Genomic DNA, 26,329 nt, shown 5'->3' on the forward strand with positions numbered 1-26,329 from the left:
AAGGAAAATTAGAAAGTGACAACGCATGCCAAGGGAAATGCTCAGAAAAGACCTAAGAAGACCTTAAATTATATCTCAGGTTGATCTTCAGCACACAGATGGCCTACAATAATAAAAAAGAGGAGGGGAAAGTAACAAAAAATAGCAGACCTTAAAGAAGAATTGGGTTAAATCTGGACACTGATTTCCAGAATTACATTATTAGATTCAAATGTCCAGTGTTCAACAAAAAAAAAATCACAAAACATATGATGGAACACATTGAGGGGTGGGGTGGCAGGCAGACAAACAACAAACTGTCCTAAAAAGGAACTAACGGGATTTATACTAAATGAAAATTTAAAAACAACTCTTTCAAAGATGCTCAAAGAACTAAAGGAAGATATGGAAGTCAGGAAAACAACCAATACCCTCAAACAAAGAAACATAAAACTAAATAGAGACCAAAAAGAGTTTCCGAACTGAAAAGTAAATTAACTGAAATGACAAATTCACTAGAGGGACTCAGGACAGATTTGAACAGCAGAAGAAAGAATTACCAACCTTGAAGACAATACAATGGAAATTATCAGCCCTCTGGAAAAAAATGAAGCAAGTTGAGCAGAACCTAAAAGATTTGTGAAATATCACACAGACCAACATATACACTGTGGGAATCCTAGAAGAGTAAGAAAGAGATAAAGGGGAAGAGGGAATATTTTTTTTTTAAAGATTTTATTTATTTATTTGACAGAGAGAAATCACAAGTAAGCAGAGAGGCAGGCAGAGAGAGAGGAGGAAGCAGGCTCCCTGCTGAGCAGAAAGCCCGATGTGGGGCTCGAACCCAGGACCTGGGATCATGACCTGAGCCGAAGGCAGCGGCTTAACCCACCGAGCCACCCAGGCGCCCCCGGAAGAGGGAATATTTTAAAAAAATAATGACTGAAAACGTCCCAAATTTGATGCAAAACATGAATATAAACATTTAAGAACTTCTACATAAGAGGAACTCGAAGAAAACACACAAAGACATTATAATCAAGCTTCTAAAAGCCAAAGATTAAAAGAATACAATAGGAGAAAAGTGAATCGTCAAATACAGGATTCCTCTATAAGAGAAGGAGCAGATTTTTTATCAGAAACTCCAGAAGCCAGAGAGGGTGGGCAGATATGTCCAAGGTAGTAAAAGACAAAAACTGTCAAAATATTATATCTGGCAGTAATGGTCTCCTAAAGTGAGGGACCTATTCTTGGAATTAAGACATTCCAAGATAAACAAAAGCTGGAAGAGTTTGTGACCCATTAGACCTAGCCTGTAAGAAATATTCAAGAGAGTCCTGCAGGGTTAAATGAAAAGAATGCTGAACAGTAACTCAAAGCCATATGGAAAAATAAAGAGTTCAGAAAAAGTAAACACATGGATAATTACAAAAGCTAGTATTACTGTAGTAATGATTTGTAACCACATTTTGTTTTCTACAGATTTAAGAGACTAATATATGTAAAGAAGAAAAAGCATTTATTAATGTAAAAGCTGGTATTAGTGTAACTTTCATTTGTAACACCAAATCTTGTTTCCTATACAACTTAAGGGAAGAGGACACTTTAAACTAAATAAAAAATAAAAAATTTCAAATCAAAATTTAATAATTAGTTGTATCCAAAGACACAAGCAAGTTAAAATGGAAAGGACTGAGAAAAATATTCCATGCAAATAGTAACCAAAATAGAGCAAATACAGCTATGCTAATACCAGATAAAATAAACTTCAAGTCAAAAAATATTACAAGAAACAAATATATATTAACAAAAGATCAATATAGCAAGAAGATATAGTAATTACAAAGATTTATGCATATAATGACAAATCATGAAAATACATGAAGCAGAAGCTAATAGAAATGAAGTGACAAAACAGTTCCAGAATAAGAACTGGAGACTCCATACTCCAGTCACCAGTTCTTATTCTGGAACTGTTTTGTCACTGGAAACAAATGGAAATGGAAACGGAAAGAACAACCAGACAGAAGAAATAGAGAACAATACAACACAATAAACCCACTAGGTCTAAGACATAAAAACACTTTACCCAACAACATGCCCAACATATCCTTCTCCAGTGCATATGGGACATTTTCAGAACAGACCATTGTTAGGCCACAAATTAAGTCTCATAGATTTAAAAAGATAAACAGCAAACCAAATATCTTCTCTAATACAACGGATGAATTTAGAGATCAATGACAAAAGAGAAATGGAAAATTGGCGGGACTGGAAAAATCATTACATTTTAAACAACCAATGACTCAAAGGAGAAATCCCAAGGGAAAAGAGGAAAATACTTAGCAAAAATTGGACAGCCACATGCCGAAGAATGAAACTGGACCATTTCCTTACACCATACAAAAAAATAGACTCAAAACAGATGAAGGACCTCAATGTGAGACAGGAATCCATCAAAATCCTTGAGGAGAACACAGGCAACAACCTCTTCAACCTTGCTGCAGCAAATTTTTCCTAGACATAGCACCAAAGGCAAGGGAAGCGAGGGCAAAAATGAATTATTGGGGCTGCATCAAGATAAAAAGCTTTTGCACAGCAAAGGAAACAGTCAACAAAACCAAAAGACAACTGACAGAATGGGAGAAGATATGTGCAAATGACATATCAAATAAAAGGCTAGAATACAAAATCTATAAAGAACTTATCAAGCTCAACACCCAAAGAACAAATAATCCAATCAAGAAATGGGCAGAAGACATGAACAGACATTTCTGCAAAAAAGATATCCAGATGGCCAACAGACAGATGAAAAAGTGCTCAACATCACTTGGAGTCAGGGAAACCACAAATGAGATACCACCTCACACCAGTCAGAATGGCTAAAGGTAACAAGTCAGGAAGTGAGAGATGTTGACAAGGATGCAGAGAAAGGGGAACCCTCCTACATTGCTGGTGGGAATGCAAGCTCATGCAGCCACTCTGGAAAAAGTATGAATGTTTCTCAAAAAGTTGAAAATCAAGCTACCCTATGACCCAGCAATTGTACTACTGGGTATTTACTCCAAAGATACAAATGTAGTGATCTGAAGAGGCATGTGCACCCCAATGTTTATAGCAGTAATGTCCATAATAGCCAAACTATAGAAAGAGCCTAGATAGTCATCAACAGATGAATGGATAAAGATGTGGTGTGTGTACACACACACATGCACACACGCACAATGGAATATTATGCAGCCATCAAAAATAGACTCTTGCCATTTGCAATGATGTGGATGGAGCTAGAAGGTATTATGCTAAGCAAAACAAGTGAATCAGAGTAATGAAAAGAAGGGCCATCTGTACCCCAATGTTCATAGCAGCAATGGCCACAGTCATCAAACTGTGGAAAGAACCAAGATGCCCTTCAATGGACGAATGGATAAGGTAGATGTGGTCCATATACACTATTATGCCTCCAACAGAAAGGATGAATACCCAACTTTTGTAGTAACATGGACGGGACTGGAAGAGATTATGCTGAGTGAAATAAGTCAAGCAGAGAGAGTCATTTATCATACGGTTTCACTTATTTGTGGAGCATAAGAAATAACACAGAGGACATGGGGAGATGGAGAGAAGGGAGTTGGGGGAAACTGGAGGGGGAGACAAACCATGAGAGACTATGGCCTCTGAAAAACAATCTGAGGGTTTTGAAGGGGCGCTGGGGTGGGAGGTTGAGGGAACCAGGTGGTGGGTATTGTGGAGGGCACGTGTTGCATGGAGCACTGGGTGGTACATAAACAATGAATTCTGGTACACTGAAAAGAAATTTAAAAAATTAAAAATATTTTTTTTTTGTTTTTTTTTTATTTATTTTTTAAAAATTAAAAATATTTTTAAAAAACCAAGTCAATCAGAGAAAGACAGTAACAGATGATCTCACTGATATGTGGAATTTGAGAAAACAAAGCAGAGGATCACAGGGGAAGAGAGGAAAAAAATGAAACAAGATGAAACCAGAGAGGGAGACAAACCATACGAGACTCTTAATCTTAGGAAACAAACTGAGGGTTGCTGGAGTGAGGCGGGTGGAAGGGTTGGGGTGGCTGGGTGATGGACACTGGGGAGGGTACGTACTATGGGTGAGTGCTGTGAATTGCATAAGACTGATGAATCACAGACCTGTACCCCTGAAACAAATAATACATGTTAATAATAATAGTAGAAAGAAAAGAAAATACCTAGCAAATGAAAACAAAAACACAAGATACCAAAACTGATAGTAGCCACTGTGAAAGCAGTGTTAAGGAGGAAACTGGCAAGACTAACCACAGATGGGAGGGTTTCCACAAGCACAGAGAAGGGAGAAGGGCAGACCCCACATCAAGACTTGCACTGGAAAAACAAATCCCCACAACATTTGGCTTTGAAAACCAGTAAGGATTAACTTCGTGAGTTTTTACAATCACTGGGGCTTAACTCCAAATACTTAAAATCAGCAAGGCCTGGCGCTGGGAGAGCTAGAAGATGATAGGAAACTGAGTCCTTGTCCTGAAACACCCAGCATAAAAGCAACAATTTCAAAAGTACCTGGGGTATGCAGGAAGAAAAGTCCTTTAATCTCAGAACATACACTAGAGAGGCAGGGATCTTAAGGAGACTTCTTCAAGAATGAAAGAGCTGGCAGGTACCATTTCTCCTCCCACCCCAGGCTTAGACTGCTGGACACTTCTGGGAATACACTCCATCTAGCTTGCTAACACCATATGCCCTGACCCTGCATTCTCTGCAGATCTCCCCCACCCAACACTGTCCCACTCGGCAAACATCCCTCCAAAGGAGCTCCTGCTGCAAAACATCCTATAAACAGCCCAAGTGGGGAACAGCACCACTCCAAAGTGACCCCTGCACTGGGGAGGGGGCAGATAACAACACACACCAGTGCAACTGCAGCCTCAGAAGACTTACTGGGGGCAGGCATCTGGTCTGATTGCAGTCCTGCCAACCAACAAAAGCCTCTCAGGGTCCTGAAATTCAATGTTATCACAGCTGCAGCACACAAGCTGAGGGCAGGTATCTGGTCTGACCTACTAACATCACCCAACTACAAGTCCACAGTGGCCCCAGACTAGCCACTTAACAGCACAGGAACCAAAACCCTGCAAACAGCAGATAAACTGGGCCATTCCAACCAACTGAACTTAAGGCAAACACAGCTCAGCCACAACATCCATAGGATGGTGCATGCAACATACATAGGAGAAACCCCTGAAGTGCCTGGTTCTGGTGAACAGGGGATGCTGTACTATAGGACACCACCAGACCTCTTCTTCATAAAGCTACACTTTCAAGAACAGGAGATGTAACTGACTTTTCCAATACAGGGAAACAAACACACAGAGTTAGATAAAATGAGGAGACAGAGGAATATGTCCCAAATGAAAGAACTGGACAAATCACAGCAAAAGAGCTAAATGAAATTATGAAGATGAACAACACACCTATAAATGATTCAAAGTAATGGTCATAAAGATACTTATAAAACTTGAGAAAATAGTAAAGGATCTCAGTGAGACTGTCACCAAAGAGATAGAAAAGATAAAAAGAACGAATCAAAGATGAACTCAATATCTGAAATTAAAATTGTACATACTAGACGGAATCAATGCCAGACTAGAAAAGGCAGAAGATGGATAAGCAAACTGAAAGAGTAATGGAAAGCAACCAAGCTGAACAGAAAAAAAGAAAGTAATAAAAATTAGAATAGGCTATGAGAACTGACTGACATTGTCAAGTATAACAACACCAAAATTATAATGATCCCAGAAGAAGAGAGAGAAAAGGGGAAAGAAAACTTATTTGATTAAAGAATAGCTGAAAACTTCCCAAATCTGGGGAAAGAAAGAGACATCCACATCTGGGAGGTAAAGAAAACTCCCCAAAATTTCAACCCCAGCAAGGCCTATACCACAACACATAACAAAGTGACAAAAAGTAGTGAAAAAGAATTTTAAAAAAAACAAGAGGGGCACCTGGGTGGCTCAGTGGGTTAAGCCTTTGCCTTCGGCTCAGGTCATGATCTCAGGGTCCTGGGATCGAGCCCCGTATCAGGCTCTCTGCTCAGCAGGGAGCCTGCTTCCCCTTCTCTCTCTGCCTGCCTCTCTGCCTACTTGTGATCTTTCTCTCTGTCAAATAAATAAATAAAATCTTAAAAAAAAACAAAAACCAACCACCAAGAGAAAACAATTACTTGTATATAAGCGAAACCCCATAGAGCTGTCAGCTGAGTTTTCAGCAGAACACCACAGGCCAAAAGGGAGTGGCATGATATGTCATGCCACTGAAAGTGCTGAAAAGAAAAAAAAACTGCAACCAAGAATACTCTACCCAGCAAGGCTATCATTCAGAACAGAAGAGAGATAAAGAGCTTCCCACACCAACAAAAGTTAAGGTGAATTCTTTGAGTGAAAAGGAAAAACTCTAATCAAGAACAAGAAAACCAGGGAAGGAAAAAATTTCACAGGTAAATACAAACATAATGAAAGTACTAGATCAATCAGTTATAAAACCAGTACAGAGGGGCGCCTGGGTGGCTCAGTGGGTTAAGCCGCTGCCTTCGGCTCAGGTCGTGATCTCAGGGTCCTGGGATCGAGTCCCACATCGGGCTCTCTGCTCAGCAGGGAGCCTGCTTCCTCTCTCTCTCTCTCTCTCTCTGCCTGCCTCTCTGCCTACTTGTGATCTCTCTCTGTCAAATAAATAAATAAAATCTTAAAAAAAAAAAACAGTACAGAGGTTAAAGCACAAAAGTAGTAAAATCAATTATTTCTATAAAAGTCAGTCAAGGAATTCACAAAAGGATGTAAAGTATTATATCATCCACATAAAATGTGGTGAATAAAGATTTAGTACTTTTAGAATGGGTTCAAACTAAGCAACCATCAACTTCATATAGACTAGTATATGCATAAAATGTTACATGTGAACTTAATGGTAACCACAAATCAAAAACCTGTCATTGATATGCAAAAAATAAACAAAAAGGAACCCTCAAGCATATTGCTAAAGAAAGCCATCAAACTGCAAGGAAAGGAAGCAAGGGAAGGAACAGAAAAAAACTACGAAAACAACCATATAAAGTAACAAAATGGCAATAAGTCCATACTTATCAATAATTACTTTGCATATAAATGAACTAAATGCTGTGATCAAAAGACACAGGGTGACTGAATGGATAGAAAAGCAAGATCCATCAATACACTGCCTACAAAACACTCACTTCAGATCTAAAGACACACTAAGACAAAGTGAAGGGATGAAAAAACATTTATCATACAAACAGAAGTTTTTACTTTCTGTTTTTACAGAGCTGGGAATGGCCACAATAGCCAAAAGATGGGAAGAGCCCAGATGTCCATCAACAGATGAATGGATAAAGATGTGATATGTGTACACACACACACACACACACACACACACACAGAATATTACACAGTCATCAAAAAGAATGAAATCTTGCCATTTGCAATGATGTGGATGGAACTAGAGTGTATTATGCTAAGCAAAATAAGTTAATCAGAGAAAGATAATTATCAGATGATCTCACTGATATGTAGAATTTAAGAAGTAAGGCAGAGGATCATAGGGGAAGAGAAGGAAAAATGCAACAAGACAAAACCAGAGAGGGAGACAAACCATACGAGAGTCTTAATCTTAGGAAACAAACTAAGGGTTGCTGGAGGGGAGGTGGGTTAGGGGATAGGGTAACTGGGTGATGGGTATTAAGGAGGGCACTTGATGGAATGAGCACTGGGTGTTTGTTATATGCAACTGATGAATCTCTAAATTCTACCTCTGAAACTAATAATATGCTATGTTAATTAAATTGAATTTAATTTTAAGATTTTTAAAAATGAAAACAAAGGTGGGTAGCAATATTTATATTGAACAAAATAAACTTTAAAACAAAGACTGTGACAAGAGACAAAGGAAACTACATAATGATAAACAGCTACAACACAACAAGAGAATGTAACAATTATATTTATGCACCCAACATGAAATCATTTAAATACATAAACTATTAAGAGGGCGCCTGGGTGGCTCAGTGGGTTAAGCTGCTGCCTTTGGCTCAGGTCATGATCTCAGGGTCCTGGGATCGAGTCCCGCATTGGGCTCTCTGCTCAGCGAGAAGCCTGCTTCCCTCTCTCTCTCTCTCTCTCTCTCTCTCTGCCTGCCTCTCCATCTACTTGTGATCTCTCTCTGTCAAATAAATAAAATATAAAAAATAATAATAAAAAATAAATAAATACATAAACTATTAAGAGACATAAAGAATTTCAGTAACACATTAATAGTAGGGGACTCAAACACCCTTACTTATATTAATGGATAGATCATCCAGACAGAAAATCAACAAGGCAACAGCGGCTCTGAATGACACACTGGATCAGATAGATGTATTCAGAACATTCCATCCCCAAACATTCGGATGTATTCAGAACATTCCATACCAAAACAATGGAATAATGAATGGGCTAATCTAGAAATCAAAGGGGAAATCACAAAATACATAGAGACAGACTAGATGGCAGCAGCTGGCATAGAGCTCCTTAGATGCCATGGCTTCAATAGCACAGTAGCTCCCACCAGTTGTGTCACGAGCCTCTCTCCCAGGAGGCCACTAGCAGTCCACTACCCCTGCTCCTCCATAACTATGTGCTTACTGAAAGTGTGTAATCAAAACTGCCAGGATGTCAGAGGAAATGCAACAGGACTCAGTGGAGTGTGCTGCTCAGACACTGAATATAGGGAAGGACACTACAACCCACATTAAGGAGTTTAACAAGAAGTAAATCCCATCTTGCACAGCATTGGGGGAAGAAATTTCAGTAGTTATGCAGCACATGAAACCAAACACTTCATCTTCTACTACCTAGGCCAAGTGGCCATTCTTCTGTCATATCTCGTTAAAAGCATGGACCACATCACACACCCAGTGGTCCATCCAAAAACAAAAACTGCAGCCTAAATTCCAAATACCAGAGACAAATCTTCAGCCTTGCATGAGAGAACACCACAATCTGAGCCTCTACTGTATTGTTTTGTATAGGCTTTCTCTGTACAATTTTGTTATTGGTTATTAAATAAGCAAAACAAAACAAAGGCAAATGAAAATAAAAACACAATGGTCCAAAATCTTTGGGATGCAACAAAAACTGTTCTAAGAAGGAAGATTATAGCTGTATAGGTTTACCTCAAGAAGCAAGAAAAATCACAAATAAAAAACCTAACCTTTCACCTAAAGGAACTAGAAAAAGAAGAACAAAGCCCAAAACCATAGAAGGAAGGAAATAATAATGATTAGAGCAGAAATGAAATAGAAGCCCACCCCCCCAAATCAATAAAACCAGCAGTTGGTTCTTTGAAAAGATCAATAAAATTTATAAACCCTTAGCCAGACTTACCAAAAAAGAAAAAAGAAGAAGTAAAATCAGAAATGAAGGAGAAATAACACCACAGACATTCAAAGGATTGTAAGAGAGTATTAGGAAAAATTATATGCCAACAAATAAGAACAACCTAAAAGAAACAACCTATAAGAAATGGATAAATTCCTAGAAACATAACCTTGCAAAGTTGAATCAGGGAGTATTATAAAATTTGCATAGACTGACTACTGGCAATCAAATTAAATCAGTAATCAAAAAGCTCCCCAAAAAACAAAGTCCAGGACCAGATGGTTTCAGAGCTGTTTTCTACCAAATATTTAAAGAAGAATTAGTACCTATTCTTCTCAAACTATTCCAAAAAATAGAAGAGGAAGGAAAGCTTTCAAATTTATTCTCAACAGCCAGCATTGTCCTGACACCAAAAAAAGAGACACTACAAGAAAAAGACAAAGACAAAACTATAGGCCAATATCTTTGATGAACATACATACACACCTATGATGAAGTTTAAGGTATGTTAGACACAGTAAAAGAGTAACAACAACAAATATAAAACAATTATAACAATATATGGTAATAAAAGTTCACTTGATCTTAGCCAAAAGGCCGAGAAGCGATAATATATGGTAATAAAAGTTATGTGAATGTGTCTCTCAAAGTATCTTATTGTACTATACCCACAATTCTTTGATGTGAGATGACAGAACACCTACACAAGATGAAGTGAGATAAATGACACAGGCATTACAATATACGGTTAGGCTACAACTAACCTGATGATATGTCAGCAGGATCATATGCTTCTGAACAGCAGGTAACCTCACAAAACTGAAATGGCAGGAAATGAAGCCATGGATAAAGGAGGGGTGGGGGGACTACCGTACTCTGAAATGTACAAACCTTGCCTGGGTTTTAATAGACCCCATTAACCAATCACCATGCCCCTATCATCCCTAAACATCTATTATGGGCAATGTGCCAGACTTATCTAGCTTTCAGTGTCAATTTCAAACTGATGTATGTAGTTCAAACTGCTTATCCTGGCATTCATTGTTCTGATTCCAACTCATCTTCTAGTCTTTTCCTCCATTAATTTTGACATAAAGTAGGGGAAAGAAGGGGGAAAGGCTACTTACTAAACCATTATGTGTCACATATTTTGTCAGAAATCTTATATAAACTTTCTCATTTAAGCATCCTGAATACATTATAGATGGCCTAAACATCCCGGACTTGCCCAAAGCAACACAGTGGAACATGGGAGCTAGGATTTCAATTCAGCTCTGATTAAGCCCATTCTTTTTTTTTTTTTTTTTAAGATTTTTATTTATTTATTGGACAGAGAGAGATCACAAGTAGACGGAGAGGCAGGCAGAGAGAGAGAGAGAGGGAAGCAGGCTCCCTGCTGAGCAGAGAGCCCAATGCGGGACTCGATCCCAGGACCCTGAGATCATGACCTGAGCCGAAGGCAGCGGCTTAACCCACTGAGCCACCCAGGCGCCCCAAGCCCATTCTTTTTCTATTAAGTCAGACATCACTATTCCATTTTTCTCAAATATATGTGCAAGTACTCAAGCTATTTCTTTTCTTTTTTTAAATTTTTTTATTCAAGCTATTTCTTCCAAGGGAATAATGTGTAGGCCCAACTTAAATGTTTCTGAATTGCATGAAGCTTTCTCTAAATTCTCCCAGGGGGTGTGATCACCTTTCTATGAGCCCACATAGTACAATGTATTCCTCTAACTTCATTCCTTTTGTATTCTAGACTTGTCTACTTAATACAGTGTTAACTCTCAGAGAAATGTATCTTAATAATATCCATGTATCTTGCCCACATAAACCTGGGTCATAAGTGATTAAGTCAGTATGAATTTTGTGGGCTGTATATTTTTCCCCCAATATGAAAGAACTGAGTCAATTTCTTCATTATTGGTTAAGCTATTGAGTCTTCTTTCATCCAGAACTTTCATCATACCATATTTTGTGCCTTAAGAGTCTAAGTATTAGGATGGCAAGCATTACTAATATGTTACTTCTAAATTTCACTGTTTACATACATACAATTCAAAACTATCATACACATTTTCCCTTATATCAAACCAACATAGCTTGTTTAGTGAAAGGCTTTACTTATTACTGTTGTCTCAAAACTATTTCCTTTGTCAGAGGATTGTTCTATGAAAAGGGCATTATTATTCATCTTTATCAAGATATTTTTACATTGATATCAGATTTGGGCAAGACACAACAGCTCAAAAATTTCTATACCAAATTCTCTTAAAATGGTCTGTTCAAAGAATGCAATGTCTGTCCTCAACTTTTTAAACAAATTTATCATATATAAATAAAATAGGAAGACAAGATCAGGAAAAGAATATTTATCCGGATATTTCACTCCTCTACCGAACTTCACAGATTTGGGGACTCATAAAGACTCTATTAAGTGAAAGTAAAACTCAATCTAACCCAAAATATTTTAAAAAATGTATCTGAGGTTCTGACCCTTAGGAGGAAAAAACAGACTACTCCCCCTTCCCCAATATATTAAGAAATTTAAAAAAAGAAAAAAAGATGATACACGCAAGTCTGTTTCTATCATACCATAGTGTATTTTGACACTGAAGCAGACAGGAAGTGAGACCATTTTTTTTGGTGTTCCTCTTAAGTTCTAGTAAAGTCATTCTCAATCAACAAAATAAGTTCTGAAGAAAAAAATATTTCAACCAGAAGCAGATAGGTTTTACTGGTTCAGTGCAGAGAATACATAATGAAACTAATGTGTTTTTACATTTAAACACGACTTATAATGAATTTCAGAAAACAAAGTTTCCCGGAAAAGCATAACGACACTACGTTAAGACACTCTATTCTCCTTTTTCTAATTTCTTTGTACTTATAATCCGTATCATATATCAGCATGTACTATCAATATATAATAACATTACATACAATATTGCTTTAACTCATACTCATTGTTCTCATAGCTTAAGTCTTTGTCAGCAGAGTGGCTTTTACACTACACATTAATCAGAACAGTACTAAGTAGAAAGAGGAACTCCAAATGACACTGCTGCAGTACCTACTACAGGGCACAATGGTACTCTTAGACTCATTCTTCTTTCGTTTTGTTTTTTTTTTTAACCAAAGTATAGTTGGCATACATATTATAGGTGCACAATATAGTGATTCAACAGTTCTACACATTATGCAATGCTCACCACAGTAAGTGTAGTTACCATATGTCACGCAAAGTTATTACATTATTGACTATATTTCCTATACTATACTTTTCATTCTTGTGATTTATTTTATAACTGGAAATTTGTACCTCTTGATTCCCTTCACCTATTTCACCAATTCCCTGCTCCCAACCTTACCTCTGGCAACCACTATCTTGTTCTCTGTATTTAAGAGTCTCTTTAGTTTTTTGTTTGTTCATTTGTTTTTTCGATTCCCAAAATAAATGAAATCATATGGTATATGTCTTTTCCTAATTGATTTTACTTACCATTTACTTAACATAATAGCCTCTAGGTCACAAGATTTTGTTCTTTTTTATGGCTGAGTAATATTCTACTGTACTTATACCACATCTTTATTCACTCGCTGTTGATAGACACTAGGACTGCTTCCATATTATGGTTATTGTAAATAATGCTGCAATAAACATAGTGCTCCATAGGTATTTCCATTTTTCATTTTTTTTTTTTTTAAGATTTTTACTTATTTATTTGACAGAGAGATCACAAGTAGGCAGAGAGGCAGGCAGAGAGAGAGGAGGAAGCAGGCTCCCTGCCGAGCAGAGAGCCCGATGCGGGGCTTGATCCCAGGACTCTGAGATCATGACCTGAGCCGAAGGCAGCGGCTTAACCCACTGAGCCACCCAGGCGCCCCTTTTTTTAAAGTTTTTTTTTTTTTTTTTCCATTTTTCATTTTTTATGGAACCTCCATACTGTTTTTCATAGTGGCTGTACCAATTTATATTACCAACAGGCATAAGACTTCTCTTTTCTTCGTAACTTTGCAAAACCTTTTTTTTTTTTAAGATTTATTTATTTTAGAGAGAGAGCACATATGTGTACATGGGGTTGGGGGCAGGGCAGAGAGAGAAGGACAGAGAGTCCCAGACTGTGTGCTCAGTATGGAGCCCGAAGTGGGGCTCAATCTCATAACGCTAAGATCACAACCTTAGCCAAAACTAAGAGTCACACACTTAACCAACTGCCCCATCCAGAAGTCCCTTATTTCTTGTCTTTTTGATAATAGCCATTCTGACAGGTATGAGGTGATACTGCATTCCAGTTTTACTTTGCATTTTTCTGATAGCTAATAATATTGAGCATCTTTTTATGACCCCATTGGCCATCTGTCTTCTTTGGACAAATGTCTATCCAGGTCCTCTCCTTGTTTTTCATATATGGCCTTTATTATATTAAGATATGTTCCCTCTAAACCCACCTTGTTGAGTTTTTATCATGAACAAATATTGCATTTTGTTAAATGCTCTTTCTGCATCTATTGATATGATCACATGATTTTTGTCTTTCCTCTTGTTAATGTGACATATTACATTGATTGAGTAGTGAATATTGAACCATTGTTGTATACCCAGAAAAAATCTCACTTAATTGTGGTGAACAATCCCTTTAATGTAATGTTGAATTTGGTTTGCTAATATTTTATTGAGGACTTTTGCATCTATGTTCATCAGAGTAACTGGCCTATGATTTCTTTTTTTGTGGAGTCTCTGTCTTGGTAAAATAAATTTGGAAGTACTCCTTCCTCTATTTTTTGGAATAATCTGATAAGAATAGATACTAATTCTTCTTCAAACATTTGGTAGAATTCAGTTGTTTGGGAAACCACCTGGTCCTGGACTTTTGTTCATTGCGAGTTTGATAACCAATTCAATTTTGTTACTAGTAACCAGTCTGTTCAGATTTCTATTTCTTCCTAATCCAGTCTTGAAAGATTATGCTTCTAGAAATTACCATTTCTTCAAGTTGTCCAATTTGTTTTCATAGTAGTCCATTATAGTCCTTTGTACTTCTGTGGTGTTGGTTGTAACCTCTTCTTCATTTCTGATTTTAAATACTTGAGTCCTCTTTTTTATGTTTTCAAAGAACCAGTTCTTAGTTTCATTGATCATTTCTACCATCTTTTAAGGTCTCTATTTCAGGGGCCCCTGGGTGGCTCAGTCATTAAGTGTCTGCCTTCAGCTCAGGGCAGGATCCCAGAGTCCTGGGATTGATCCCCGCATGAGGCTCCCTGCTCAGCAGGAAATCTGCTTCTTCCTCTCCCATTTCCCCTTTGTTCCCTCTAGCTGTCTCTGTCAAATAAAATCTCTAAACAATAACAACAAAAAAAGTCTCTATTTCATTTATTTCTGCTCTCATCTTTGTTATTTTTTTCTTCTACTAATTTTGGGCTTTGTTCTTCTTCTAGTTCCTTTAGGTATAAGGTCACATTGTTTGAGACTTTTCTTGTTTCTTGAAATAGGTTTCGCCACATACCAGAGACTTTGCATTGTGCTTCCATTTTCATTTGTCTCCAGGTATATTTTAATTCCCTTTTTTATTTCTTCACTGACCCACTAGTTGTTTAGTAGCAGGTTGTTCAGCGTCCATGTTTATGTTTTTGCAAGTGGTTTTTTTTTGTAATTAATTTCTAGTTTCATACCTTTATGGTGAGAAAAGATACTTGATGATTGCAACCTTCTTAAGTATATTGATAATTGTTTTGTAACCTAACATGATCTATCCTGGAACATGTTCCATGTGCACTTTTAAAGAATGTGCTCTGCCCTTTTTGGATGGAATGTTGTGTGTATATATGTTAAGACCATCTGGTCTAATGTGTTGTTCAAAACCACTGTTTCCTTATGTAAATGATCTGTCTCCTGATGTGAGAAGGGTTTTAAAATTCCCTACTCTTATTGTATACTGTCAACTTCTCCTTTTATGTATGTTAATATTTGCCTTACATATTTAAGTGATCCTATATTGGATGCATAGATATTCATAATTATATCTTCTTGTTGGATTGATTTTATCATTATGTAATATCCTTCTCTGTCTCGTTATAGTCTTTGTTTTAAAGTCTATTTTGTTTGATATAAGAATTGCTACTCCTAAAAAAAAAAAAAAAGAATTGCTATTCCAGCTTTCCTACGTCCATTTTCATAGAATATATATGTATATATACATACACACACACATATATATGTGTGTGTGTGTGTGTGTATATATATATATATATATATATTTTTTTTTTTTTAAGATTAATTTATTTGAGGAGTGCCTTGATGGCCCAGCCAGTTAGGCATTCAAATCTTGGTTTCAGCTCAAATCATGATCTCATGGTTGTGAGACTGAGCCCCACATGGGGCTCTGCACTAGTGGGGAGTCTACTTTTCGCCTTCTTCCTTTCCCCCTCCCCCTGTTTACACACACTCTCTCTCTAAAATAAATAAATAAATCTTAAGGAAAAAAAATGATTTGAGAGAGAGATTGAGAGGTGCCCCTATGTGGAGTATCTTTTGCATCCCTTCACTTTCAGTCTGTATGCATCTTCACGTCTGAAGTGAGTCTCTTGTAGCATATAGATTAGTCTTGACTCATTATTCAGTCACCCTATGTCTTTATGGAGCATTTAGTTCATTTGCATTTAAAATAACTACGGATAGGGGCGCCTGGGTGGCTCAGCAGGTTGAGCAGCCAACTCTTGGTTTCAGTTCAGGTCATGATCTCGGGGTCATGAGATCAAGCCCTATGTTGGGCTCTGTGCTCAGCATGGAGTCTGCCTGTCCCTCTCCCTCCCTCTGCTCCTTCCCCAATTTGCACGTGAGCACTCTCATAAGTAAATAAAATCTTAAGAAAAAAAAATGACTACTGATAGATATGTACTTATTGTTGTACTTATTATGTACATTTGGTTTTTTCTGGTTGTTTTTATAATTTTTCACTGTTTCATTCTTCTCTTGCTTTCTTCCTTTGTGATTTGATGACATTCTTCAATTGTATGACTGGATTCCTTTATCTTTAGTGTATCCATTATAGGATTTTGATTCGTGGTTACCTTGAAGTTCATATTTAACATCCTGTACATATAGTGGTCTATTTTAAGTTGACAGTCACTTAAGTCACTTAAGACAGTCACTCTAAAACCACTATACTTTTATTCTCCCCCTTCCATGTTTTATACTTATAGTGTCATATTTCACATGTCTTAAACTTGTGTATCTCTTTACTAATTACTGTAGATATAACTAATTTTAATACTTTTATAACCTTCATACTAGCATTATAAGTGACTGAACTACTATATTTACTATATGTTTGATTTTACTGGTAGAATTTTTTTCATAATTTTCTTATTTCTAGTTTTGGCCTTTTTTCCACTTAAAAATTCCATTTAAAATTTCCTGTAAGGCCATTTTAGTGGTAATGAATTCCAAATTTTGTTTGGGAAACTCTTTAACTCTCTTTCAGTTCTGAATTATCTTGCTGGGGAGCATATTCTTAGTTATAGGTTTTTTCTTTTAGCACTTTGAATATACCATGCTACTCTCTTATGGCCTGAAAAGTTTCTGCTAAAAAATCAACTGATGGCCTTAGGTTTCCCTTGCATGTAACTAGTTGCTTTTCTCTTGCTTTTAAGACTCTCTTTATTTTTAACTTTCGATGTTTTAATTAGTATATGTCTTGGTGTGGACCTCTTTGGGTTCATCAAGTTTAGGGTCCTTTGTCCTTCCTGGACATGGATGCCTGTTTCCTTCCTCAGGTTGAAGAAGTTTTCAGCAATCATTCCTACAAATAAGTTCTCTGCCACTTTCTCTCTCTCTTTGCTTTCTGGAGCCCCTATAATGCAAACGTCAGTATGCATCATATTGTCCAGAGGTCCCTTAACATTCGTTCGTTCATTCATTCAATCATTTATTTGCTGTTCAACTTGGATAATTTCCACTCCCCTACCTTCCACATCACTGACCCATTCTTCTGCATCTTCTAATCTGCTATTGATTTCCTCTAGCATCTTCTTTATTTCAGTTATTATACCCTTCAGCTTTGATTGGTTCTTTCTTATACCCTCTGTTGAAATCCTCACTCAGTTCATTTACTCTTCTCTCAAATCTGGCAAGCATGTTTATGACCATTATTTTTAATTCTGTATCAGGTAGATTGCTCACCTGTTTCACTTAGTTTTTTTTCTGAGGTTTCTCTCTCTCTCTCTCTCTCTCTTTTTTTTTTTTTTAACATATTCCTCTCTCCCCTCATGTTGTCTGTGTCAAGTGGGTCAGATAGGTCTTCTTGTCTTGAAAGTAGTGGACTTGTGTGGAGGGCTTCTTATGTGGCCTAGTAGAACAATCCCACCCCTGGTCACCAGAACCAGGCACTCCAGGGGTGTCACCTGTGTGGGCTGCATGTGCCCTCCCATTGTTACTGGGCCATGACTGCTGCAAGTACACTGGTGGGTGGGCTGGTCCCCACCCAGATGAGTACATTGACCAGCCTCACCTACCATGGACACACTGAAGAGCAAGGCTGGCCCCTAGTACAGCTGGCTGAGTGGCCTGGCTGCAGCTACTATGGGCATGCTGGTGGGTGGGGTTAGCCCCTGGTACAGATGACTAGAGGCTTAGCTGCAACTGTTGTGGGAGTGCTGGTGGGCAGGAATCACTTGGGAAGAACTGCCTGCTGGGTATGAGGGGGCAGTAATTGCTTTGGGGGAAGGGGGAAGACACTAAGGCTGCCTACTAGGTATAGCAGGGTGTAAGCTGCTTTAGAGGCACACCTGCAGATTGGAGGCAGGGGAGGTAGATCCACAAGAGAATGTTGGGCAGAGGAGCAGTACTAGCAGGGTAAGTGGATAGTATCAGAACTGACTCCCACCAGCTTTGGGCCAGTTAGGCTAGGGGCGGGGGCGGGGGGGGCAAGAAAAATGATACCTGCCAGCACTTTCACTCTCAGAGAAAGTTCTTACAGATCTCAACCTCTCCAGCACATTCACTAAAATCAGTCAATAAATCTCCTTCACATATATGCTAGGCATTTTTCAAACTGCTGTCTCTGTGCTGGGTATCAGAGAGAGTAATATAGGTGCTGGCCCTTTAAAAGGAGAGTGTCTGTTCCCTATAGCCCTCTAGCTCTCCTACAGATAAGCCCTGCTGATTTTCTTTCTTTTTTTTTTTTTTTAATTTTATTTTTTCAGTGTTTCAAGAGTCATTGTTTATGCACCACACCCAGTGCTCCATGCAATATGTACCCTCCTTAATAGCCATCACCAGGCTGATTTTCAAAGCCAGATGTTATGGAGGCTCAGTTTCTCAGTACAGATCTCCGGGGTGTGGGGTACCCAGTGTGGGGCTTGATCTCTTCATTCCTCAAGGAGGACCTCCTTGTGATATCCCTTCCACTGTGCAGAGGTTTGGTTCCCAGCCACATCTCTGCCCTTCCTACCCTTCTCAATGTGATCTTTTCTTTATGTCTTAAGCTGTGGAAGAGCTGTTCTGCTAGTCCTCAGGTCATTTTCAAAGGGAGTTGCACTTTATGTAGTTGCACCCTGATGTGTCCATGAGAGGGGTGTTCAGAATTCTCCTACTCTGTCATCTTCCCAACCTCCTGTTCTAGAAAGTCTAGATTCATTCTTCTTTAAAATAACTGTAGTTTGTACTTTCTATGATTCAGTTAGGTGAAGATTTTAAGATGATACAAAATAATACATTCTATACAGTATCTGATAGGCTATACTCATTATTTCATTTCTATTTACAAAAGCAACGAATAGAGATTTTAAATTCTGAATCAAGCAGTCCAAAAGAAAATACACTGTGCCAATAACGAAAGGAGAAGGTGCTGTTTGACAAACTGGATTACAGTTACAGTAGTTCCTACAGTAGTCAAGATATATATGACTTCTAACAATTTAGTGCTGTGATTTAAAACTTGTTTTTCTTAGCATTACCATATATTAGATACAACTGTTAACAAAGTTTGCTTGTTAAATACTAGTGTCATTTCCAGAGACTATAAACATTTTCACTGCATTGAATACTTTGTAAGCTATTTCTATTTTGGAATCTGCTTTATTAATAAGGCCAAATATTAACATTTCACTACCATAATCATTTGTTTGAACTGGATTACATAATTTATAGTCATAATCATTGGGAAGTCTAGTATTAAGTAGTAAAAAAAAATTATTTTATTTTTAAAGATATATTACTTTTAGAAGAGTGGAGGGGCAGAGGAAGAAAGAATCTTTAGCAGGCTCCACACAAAGCATGGAGCCCCATGTAGGCCTTGGTCCCACAACCCTGAGGTCACAACCTAAGCCAAAACCAAGCCAAAACTAAGAGTTGGGACACTTAAACAACTGTACCACTTAGGCACCCCTAAGAAACAAAAAACTTTTTAAGAAGACTTGAATTTTACCTAAGTATATGAACAACATGTATGAACTCTCTCTTAGGTAGGGACTCTATTACTTATTAGTTTTGTTTAAGAATGTCACAGAAGTCACAGGAGTGTACCTAAAGATAATAAATGGTAATTATTTGAATCAAAATTATATACCTACCAAAAAATAAACTGACCAATAAATTGTTTCTATGGGTGAAAAGGTAATTCCCATTCAATATCTGAAATGAAACAAAAAACACAAAGCTAGATAATAATTACTTACTTAGAGAAAGCTAGGCTTGTCAGGCACAGTCCCTTTTAGTACAGTAGACTGCTAATTTTATATTGGGTTTAGGAGGAAACTGGATTTTCAGCAGCTTCAAAACATGGTTACTGGAAGGGCTACCACTGACTGGCTGGCTTGCAAAATCCTGTTCATTAAAGCAGGTTGTTGCTGAATGACTACACGGACTTAAAAACAATTCTAAAGAACTGTCATTTATTCAATAAGTCACTCAAATCAGTTTTAAAACTGCTGTTAACATGACTACACAAGAATTAGTCTTCTCCTAGGAGTGTGGAAACTTCCTTTCATTTTCAGAAGGTAAGTACATAAACCAACACACACATACATATACATACTGTATATGTAAATCATATAGTTTTATAATCACATTTCAAGAAATTGCAATAAAAAAAGAAATATTGTCAGTGTTAAGGGGAAATACCACTTGTCTTACAATACATTCATTTAATCAGTCAGTCAACACATCTTATATACCCCAGGTTATGTTAATTCAAAGAGGAATATGAACAGCAACAAACAGTGCTTTTTTTTTTTCAAAGATTTTATTTATTCCTTTGACAGACAGAGATCACAAGTAGGCAGAGAGGCAGGCAGAGAGAGAGGAGGAAGCATGCTCCCTGCTGAGCAGAGAGCCCAAGGCAGGGTTGATCCCAGGACCCTGGGATCATGACTTGAGCCGAAAGCAGAGGCTTTAACCCACTGAACCACCCAGGCGCTTCAACAAGTGCTTTATAGCAGTGCTATTCAAAGTGAGTCTGGTCCACAATTTTTTTTTTTAAACAGGTCTGCAATGAGGTAAGTACAAAAATGGAGTGTTGAGAAACTCTTACAGGAAATTTATATTTGACAGAATAAATTGATGCCCTTTGAATCTGAAAAATTGAAGTTTATATTTTGAAAAATTGAAGTTTATATTTTATGCATCCATTTCTTTTAATTTTTCTAGTAATTAGTTTTTGTTGTCTTTTATAAAAATTTCAGTTCACAAACTGGTCTTTCACCACACAGAAAAGCACTACTTCAGAAGACTCAGAAAGTTAGATATCCACAATAGATGAGGGTGTTATATTTTGCTATGAGGATACAGGCAAAAAGAATGTGTATCACAAAATATCAAGTAAGTAAATACCTGCATCAAAATTGGAAGACTGGTGACATAACTGGAAGAATGATGACAGAACACATTTAAAGGCTGCATCATCTATCCACTAGGGGCAGTAGGAGATTATGTTGTATGAAAAAATACAAAACAAAACAAAACAAAAAAAGAACACGAATGACTCTGAGATAAAAACTGCTTTGAAAGAATCAGATTCTAAATGTGAAGAAATTTCGGAACACCTTAACCTCTCTATTTCTACTATTTTCCTTTAAAAGAAAATGTATACACAAAAGTAATCTAATCTTTAAAAAAGGTTATCTAAGATAAGTCTCCCCTAAAAAAGATGATTAAGACATGACATAATTCCTACCATTAATGAGCCTGAATTATCCAGTTGGGACAAAACAGATAATAATAATAATGTAGTAAAGGCAATAGTAAAGAGTAATGCTGGATATTATAGGAGAACCCAAACTAGCCTGGAAGATCAAGACTCCCCACTGAATGTGAAAGCTCCCATGTACTCAAAATTCCCATACCACTCTACCCAACTATAACAAAGTTTCATACATTCTACTTCCTCAATTCCTCTCATATTGTTGGCCCTGCTTCTCCAGCAATATCACTTTAGTCCCAGGCCCCATCATCTCACAACTATGAGTATAGCCTCCCAACAGCCTGTTCTCTCACCAGGGCATCCTTCCTACTGCTGCCAGTTATCATTCCCAAATTCAAATCAGATCCTAGCACCTCAATGCTTAAAAAAAAAAAAAAAAATCCATGAATAATGTTAAAAAATTCCATGAATAGGGGCGCCTGGGTGGCTCAGTGGGTTAAGCCGCTGCCTTGGGCTCAGGTCATGATCTCAGGGTCCTGGGATCGAGTCCCACATCGGGCTCTCTGCTCAGCAAGAAGCCTGCTTCCCTCTCTCTCTCTCTCTCTGCCTGCCTCTCCGTCTACTTGTGCTCTCTGTCAAATAAATAAATAAAATCTTTAAAAAAAAAATTCCATGAATAATGTAAAAGTAAGGAGAAAGAAAACTGGATACAAGATCTTATGATCTCTATTTTATAAAGATGCATATGTGGTAGGTTTCCAACCACAGGATAGTTCCAACAGCAACTGCTGTTTTGGAATCAATTAATGAAATGAATCCAAAAGTCTCTATTTATTATAGAAAAATCTGTGGAGGAAAATAAGAAAACCTAAGTTTAAAGTGGGTCACAGAAATTTACGGAATGGGGCATATACAGTATATTCCCAAAAGTTCTTCAAATTCTAAGAATGAAAGGGAAATGACTAAATATTTACTGTTATTACAGCTACAGTGCCTGTTTTAGCTAGGTTAAATATTCTTTTAGGTCATAAACATTTTGTAATGCTTTAATGTCGCTTATATAATGACCATAAGATACAGTTACTGATTTTATAGAACTTAAAGAGGTAGTATGGGGCACTTGGCTGGCTCAGTCTGGAAGAGCATGTGACTTGAGGTTATGAGTTCAAGCCCCATGTTCAGTGTAGAGGACGTCAATGAATAAATTAAAACTTTAAAAAACAAAAATAGGGGTGTGCCTGGGTGGCACAGTCAGTTAAATGTCCCACTCTTGATTTTGGCTGAAGTCGTGATCTCAAGGTTATGAGACAGAGCTCAGTGACAGGCTCACACTCAGCAGAGTCCGCTTGAGATTCTCTTTCCCTCTTCCTCTGCCCCTCCCACTTGTGCACTCTCACTTTCTCTCTCTAGAATAAATCTTAAAAATAAAATAAAAATAAAAAAATAAAGAGGTAGTACGGTATACCAGATAAAACAGTGACTTAGGTATCAGGATAATTGGATTTTAACTAGCTACATTTTTTACAAAGTTACCTCATCTATCCAAATCTGTTTCTTCATTTATAAAAGAACAGGATTGATAAGTCATGGATCAGTAATTCTTTTCTGTGAAGGGCCAAACAGTAAACTTTCTAGGCTTTGTGGGCCATATAGTCTCTTTAATGACCACTCAGCTATGCCATAGTATTATGAAAGCAGCCAAAGACAATATGTAAAGAAATAAGTGTGACTGTGTTCCAATAAAACTTTATTAACAGAAGTGAAAGCAAGTAAAACCCTAGTTTTAGGTAATCACTGTTTACTTCCAAAATATAAGAGTATTTTTTTTTTTCTGTTTAAAATTCCTGGGGTGCCTAGGTGGCTTCCGTTGCTAAGCGTCTGCCTTCAGCTCAGGTCATGATCCCAGGGTCCTGAGATCAAGACCTGCATTGGGCTCCTGCTCAGTGGGGGCCTGCTTCTCCCTCTCCAACTCCCCCTGCTTGTATTCCCTCTCTTGCTATCTCTCTCTCGTCAAATAAATAAATAATCTTTAAAAAAATAAAATTCCTAAGCTGTTATCTTATTATTATATATATATTTAAGATTTATTAAGATTTTATTTATTTATTTGAGACAGAGATAGAGAATGAGCAGGTGGAGGGGCAAAGGGAGAGGGAGAAGCAGGTGTTGGGGCTTGATCCCAGGACTCTGGGATCATGACCTGAGCCAAAGGCAGACGCTTAACCAACTGAGCCACCTAGGCCCCTCTAAAGATTTATTTATTTATTTGAGAGAGAGACAGAGCACGCATGCATGCAGTGGGGAAGGGCAAAAGGCAGAGAGAGAATCTCAAGCAGATTCCCCACTGAGCACAGCACCCCAAGCAGGCTCCATCCCACAACCCTGAGATCATGACCTGAGGTGAAATCAAGAATTTAACACTTATCTTACTGAGCCACCCAGGCACCCTGTTTGCCTTTTGATTTTTAGAGAAATTTGTTAGCCATATCTAACAGGGCACATAAACTAGTGATTAACAGAAGACTTTAGGATCAGACAGCTATAGGATTCTCTATTAGCTATTAGCCTTGGACAAGTTGCTTAAAATCACTTTGAGCCTTAGCTTTCTTATAAGGTTGTTGTGAAGTTTAAATGAACTAATATTAGGGGGGTTGCCTGGCTACCTCAGTTGAAAGAAAAATGCAACTCTTGATCTTGGGGTTGTGAGTTTGAGTCCCATGTCAGGGGTAGAGACCACTTAAATTAGCAAAACTTTTTTTTTTTTAGAGCTTAAATGAAGTAATAATGTATAAAGTATTTAACCCTGTATCTATATACAATAAACATTCAATCAATGAATTTTATTAATTTTGTAATAACTTTACATTAATATATGACATTATATTACATATAACATATTACATAATATTACATTATTACAAGTTCACTTTTTTAAATTATATGATCCTGAGTCCTTGGTCAGGAACACAGTACTCCATTTTTTCCAGCAAACAAATAAAATATGCTTTATAATTATCTACATTCAGGTGCATTTTTCACTAAAGCAAAAGATGAGGACTGGCTATAGTACCCTATCTTCCTATTGTTTTGACTTTTTTTTTTTAATGACTATAGTCAGCTTTGAGTGCATACTATCTACTTACTAGCTCTATGACCTTGGTAAAGTTATATAACCTTTCATTTTTCTTCACCTGAAGAATGTGAAAACAATAGTACCAACTTTATAGGATTGTTATAAGAATTAAATGAGTTAATAAATTGGCACATAAACCATAAAAGTAACTGCTATTATTTGAGTTAGATACTTAACATTTGTTTCTTTCAGTCCTCAGACAACCTGAACAGGTACTGTTCCTATATTTACAGCTATAGATAATGAGGTTCAGAGAAGCTAAGAAACCTACCCAAGGTCACCAGTGATTAAGTGGCAATGCCCAGGACTCAACATAGGCTTGCCTGACTACAAAGCCAAAATTCTTCCCACAAGGCTAAAGATGACATTAACTATATTTCTGTATGGTATATTCAAATGACTTTTAAGAACTAAAATAGGGGTATTAATAATAATCTCCCTATATAGGAAACGTTTTTTAATTTTTTAAAGTTCAAGGGTAATAAAATACACATAAAATCATAGACCTTCTGAAAACGATAGTTTTCCCCTAAGTAAAAATTTTCCTGAAATGATTCCTCTTTTTAAATTATGTCCAATTAATTTAACTCAAACTTTCATTATTGAAGTATTAAGCAATCCTCAACATTAAAGTAACTAAAGACGCAGCATAGTGATTTATCTTGTACACATAAAGTATTACTCAATGCTGGCTGGCATTCACCTCTAATTGATCTGTGAGATTTATATAGGGCTCAGACTAATTTTATAAAAAGCAAGTAAGTATTGTTTTGGAACCTGAGCTTTGAAAAGCTTTGCAGTTCAAATGAAAATACTGACCAGGGGTGCCTGGGTGGCTCAGTTGGTAAGCAACTGCCTTTGGCTCGGGTCATGATCCTGGAGTCCTGGGATTGAGTCTCACATCGGGCTCCCTGCTCAGTGGGGGGTCTGCTTCTCCCTCTGACCTCACCCTTCTCATGCACGCTCTCTCTCTCAAATAAAAAAATTAAATCTTTAAAAAGAAAAAGACAAAAAAAAAATACTGACCAATATTAAAGGGGAAAATAAAAAATACCTCGAGAAAAAAGACCAAAAGACATTACTCGACTGCATAGATTTATTCTTTTTTTTAAGATTATTTATTTATTTGAGAGAGAGAGAGAGAGAGAGAACAAGCATCTGAGAGGAGAGGGTCAGAGGGAGAAGCAGATTCCCTGCTGAGCAGGGAGCCTGATGCGGGACTCTATCCCAGTACTCCAGGATCATGACCTGAGCCGAAGGCAGTTCCTTAACCAACTGAGCCACCCACGCACCCCTGCATTGGTTTATTCTTAAGTTTGTGCTGCATTACCTCATTCACCTTATACTCTTCCAGCCCTATGAATGCTACTGGTAACTGATCCAGAAGAGAAGCTGGCTTCGTACTGTAAAGCCCCAAAGCTCAACCTAATACTAATAAGAAACATAGGGTAGTTTGATGTAGCTCACTTCCAAACTCTTACAAGAATGAACCCAAACTTAGAACTCTAAACTAACTCTAAAATTCGCCAAATGCAAGTAAGATTAATCTTCAATGTCCTAAAATTACAATTATAATCTAATCTTCATAAGCAGATTGTCAATTTTATTTCTGAACCAGAAATTCTGAAAGTCAAAAT

At 37.4% G+C, this 26,329-nt stretch overlaps 1 protein-coding gene across 6 annotated transcripts in view; it reads right to left on the bottom strand.

The window, feature by feature from the left end:
* Window positions 1-26,329, bottom strand: part of KLHL8 (kelch like family member 8) — a 62,764-nt gene that overhangs the window by 32,326 nt on the left and 4,109 nt on the right. Inside the window, exons 2-3 of one of the 6 annotated variants that reach the window (XM_047717926.1) lie at window positions 20,097-20,244; window positions 12,015-12,115 (exon numbers count right to left, since the gene is read on the bottom strand). The exons of 3 other annotated variants lie outside the window; for them this stretch is intronic. The gene's annotated coding sequence lies outside the window, so the exon portion shown is untranslated. The remainder of the gene's footprint in view (window positions 1-12,014; window positions 12,116-20,096; window positions 20,245-26,329) is intronic. 2 more of the 6 variants (XM_047717925.1, XM_047717927.1) reach the window with 2 other exon arrangements.

Source organism: Lutra lutra, chromosome 2 (assembly GCF_902655055.1).
Source record: "Lutra lutra chromosome 2, mLutLut1.2, whole genome shotgun sequence".
In the NCBI taxonomy this organism is placed as follows: Eukaryota; Metazoa; Chordata; class Mammalia; order Carnivora; family Mustelidae; genus Lutra; species Lutra lutra.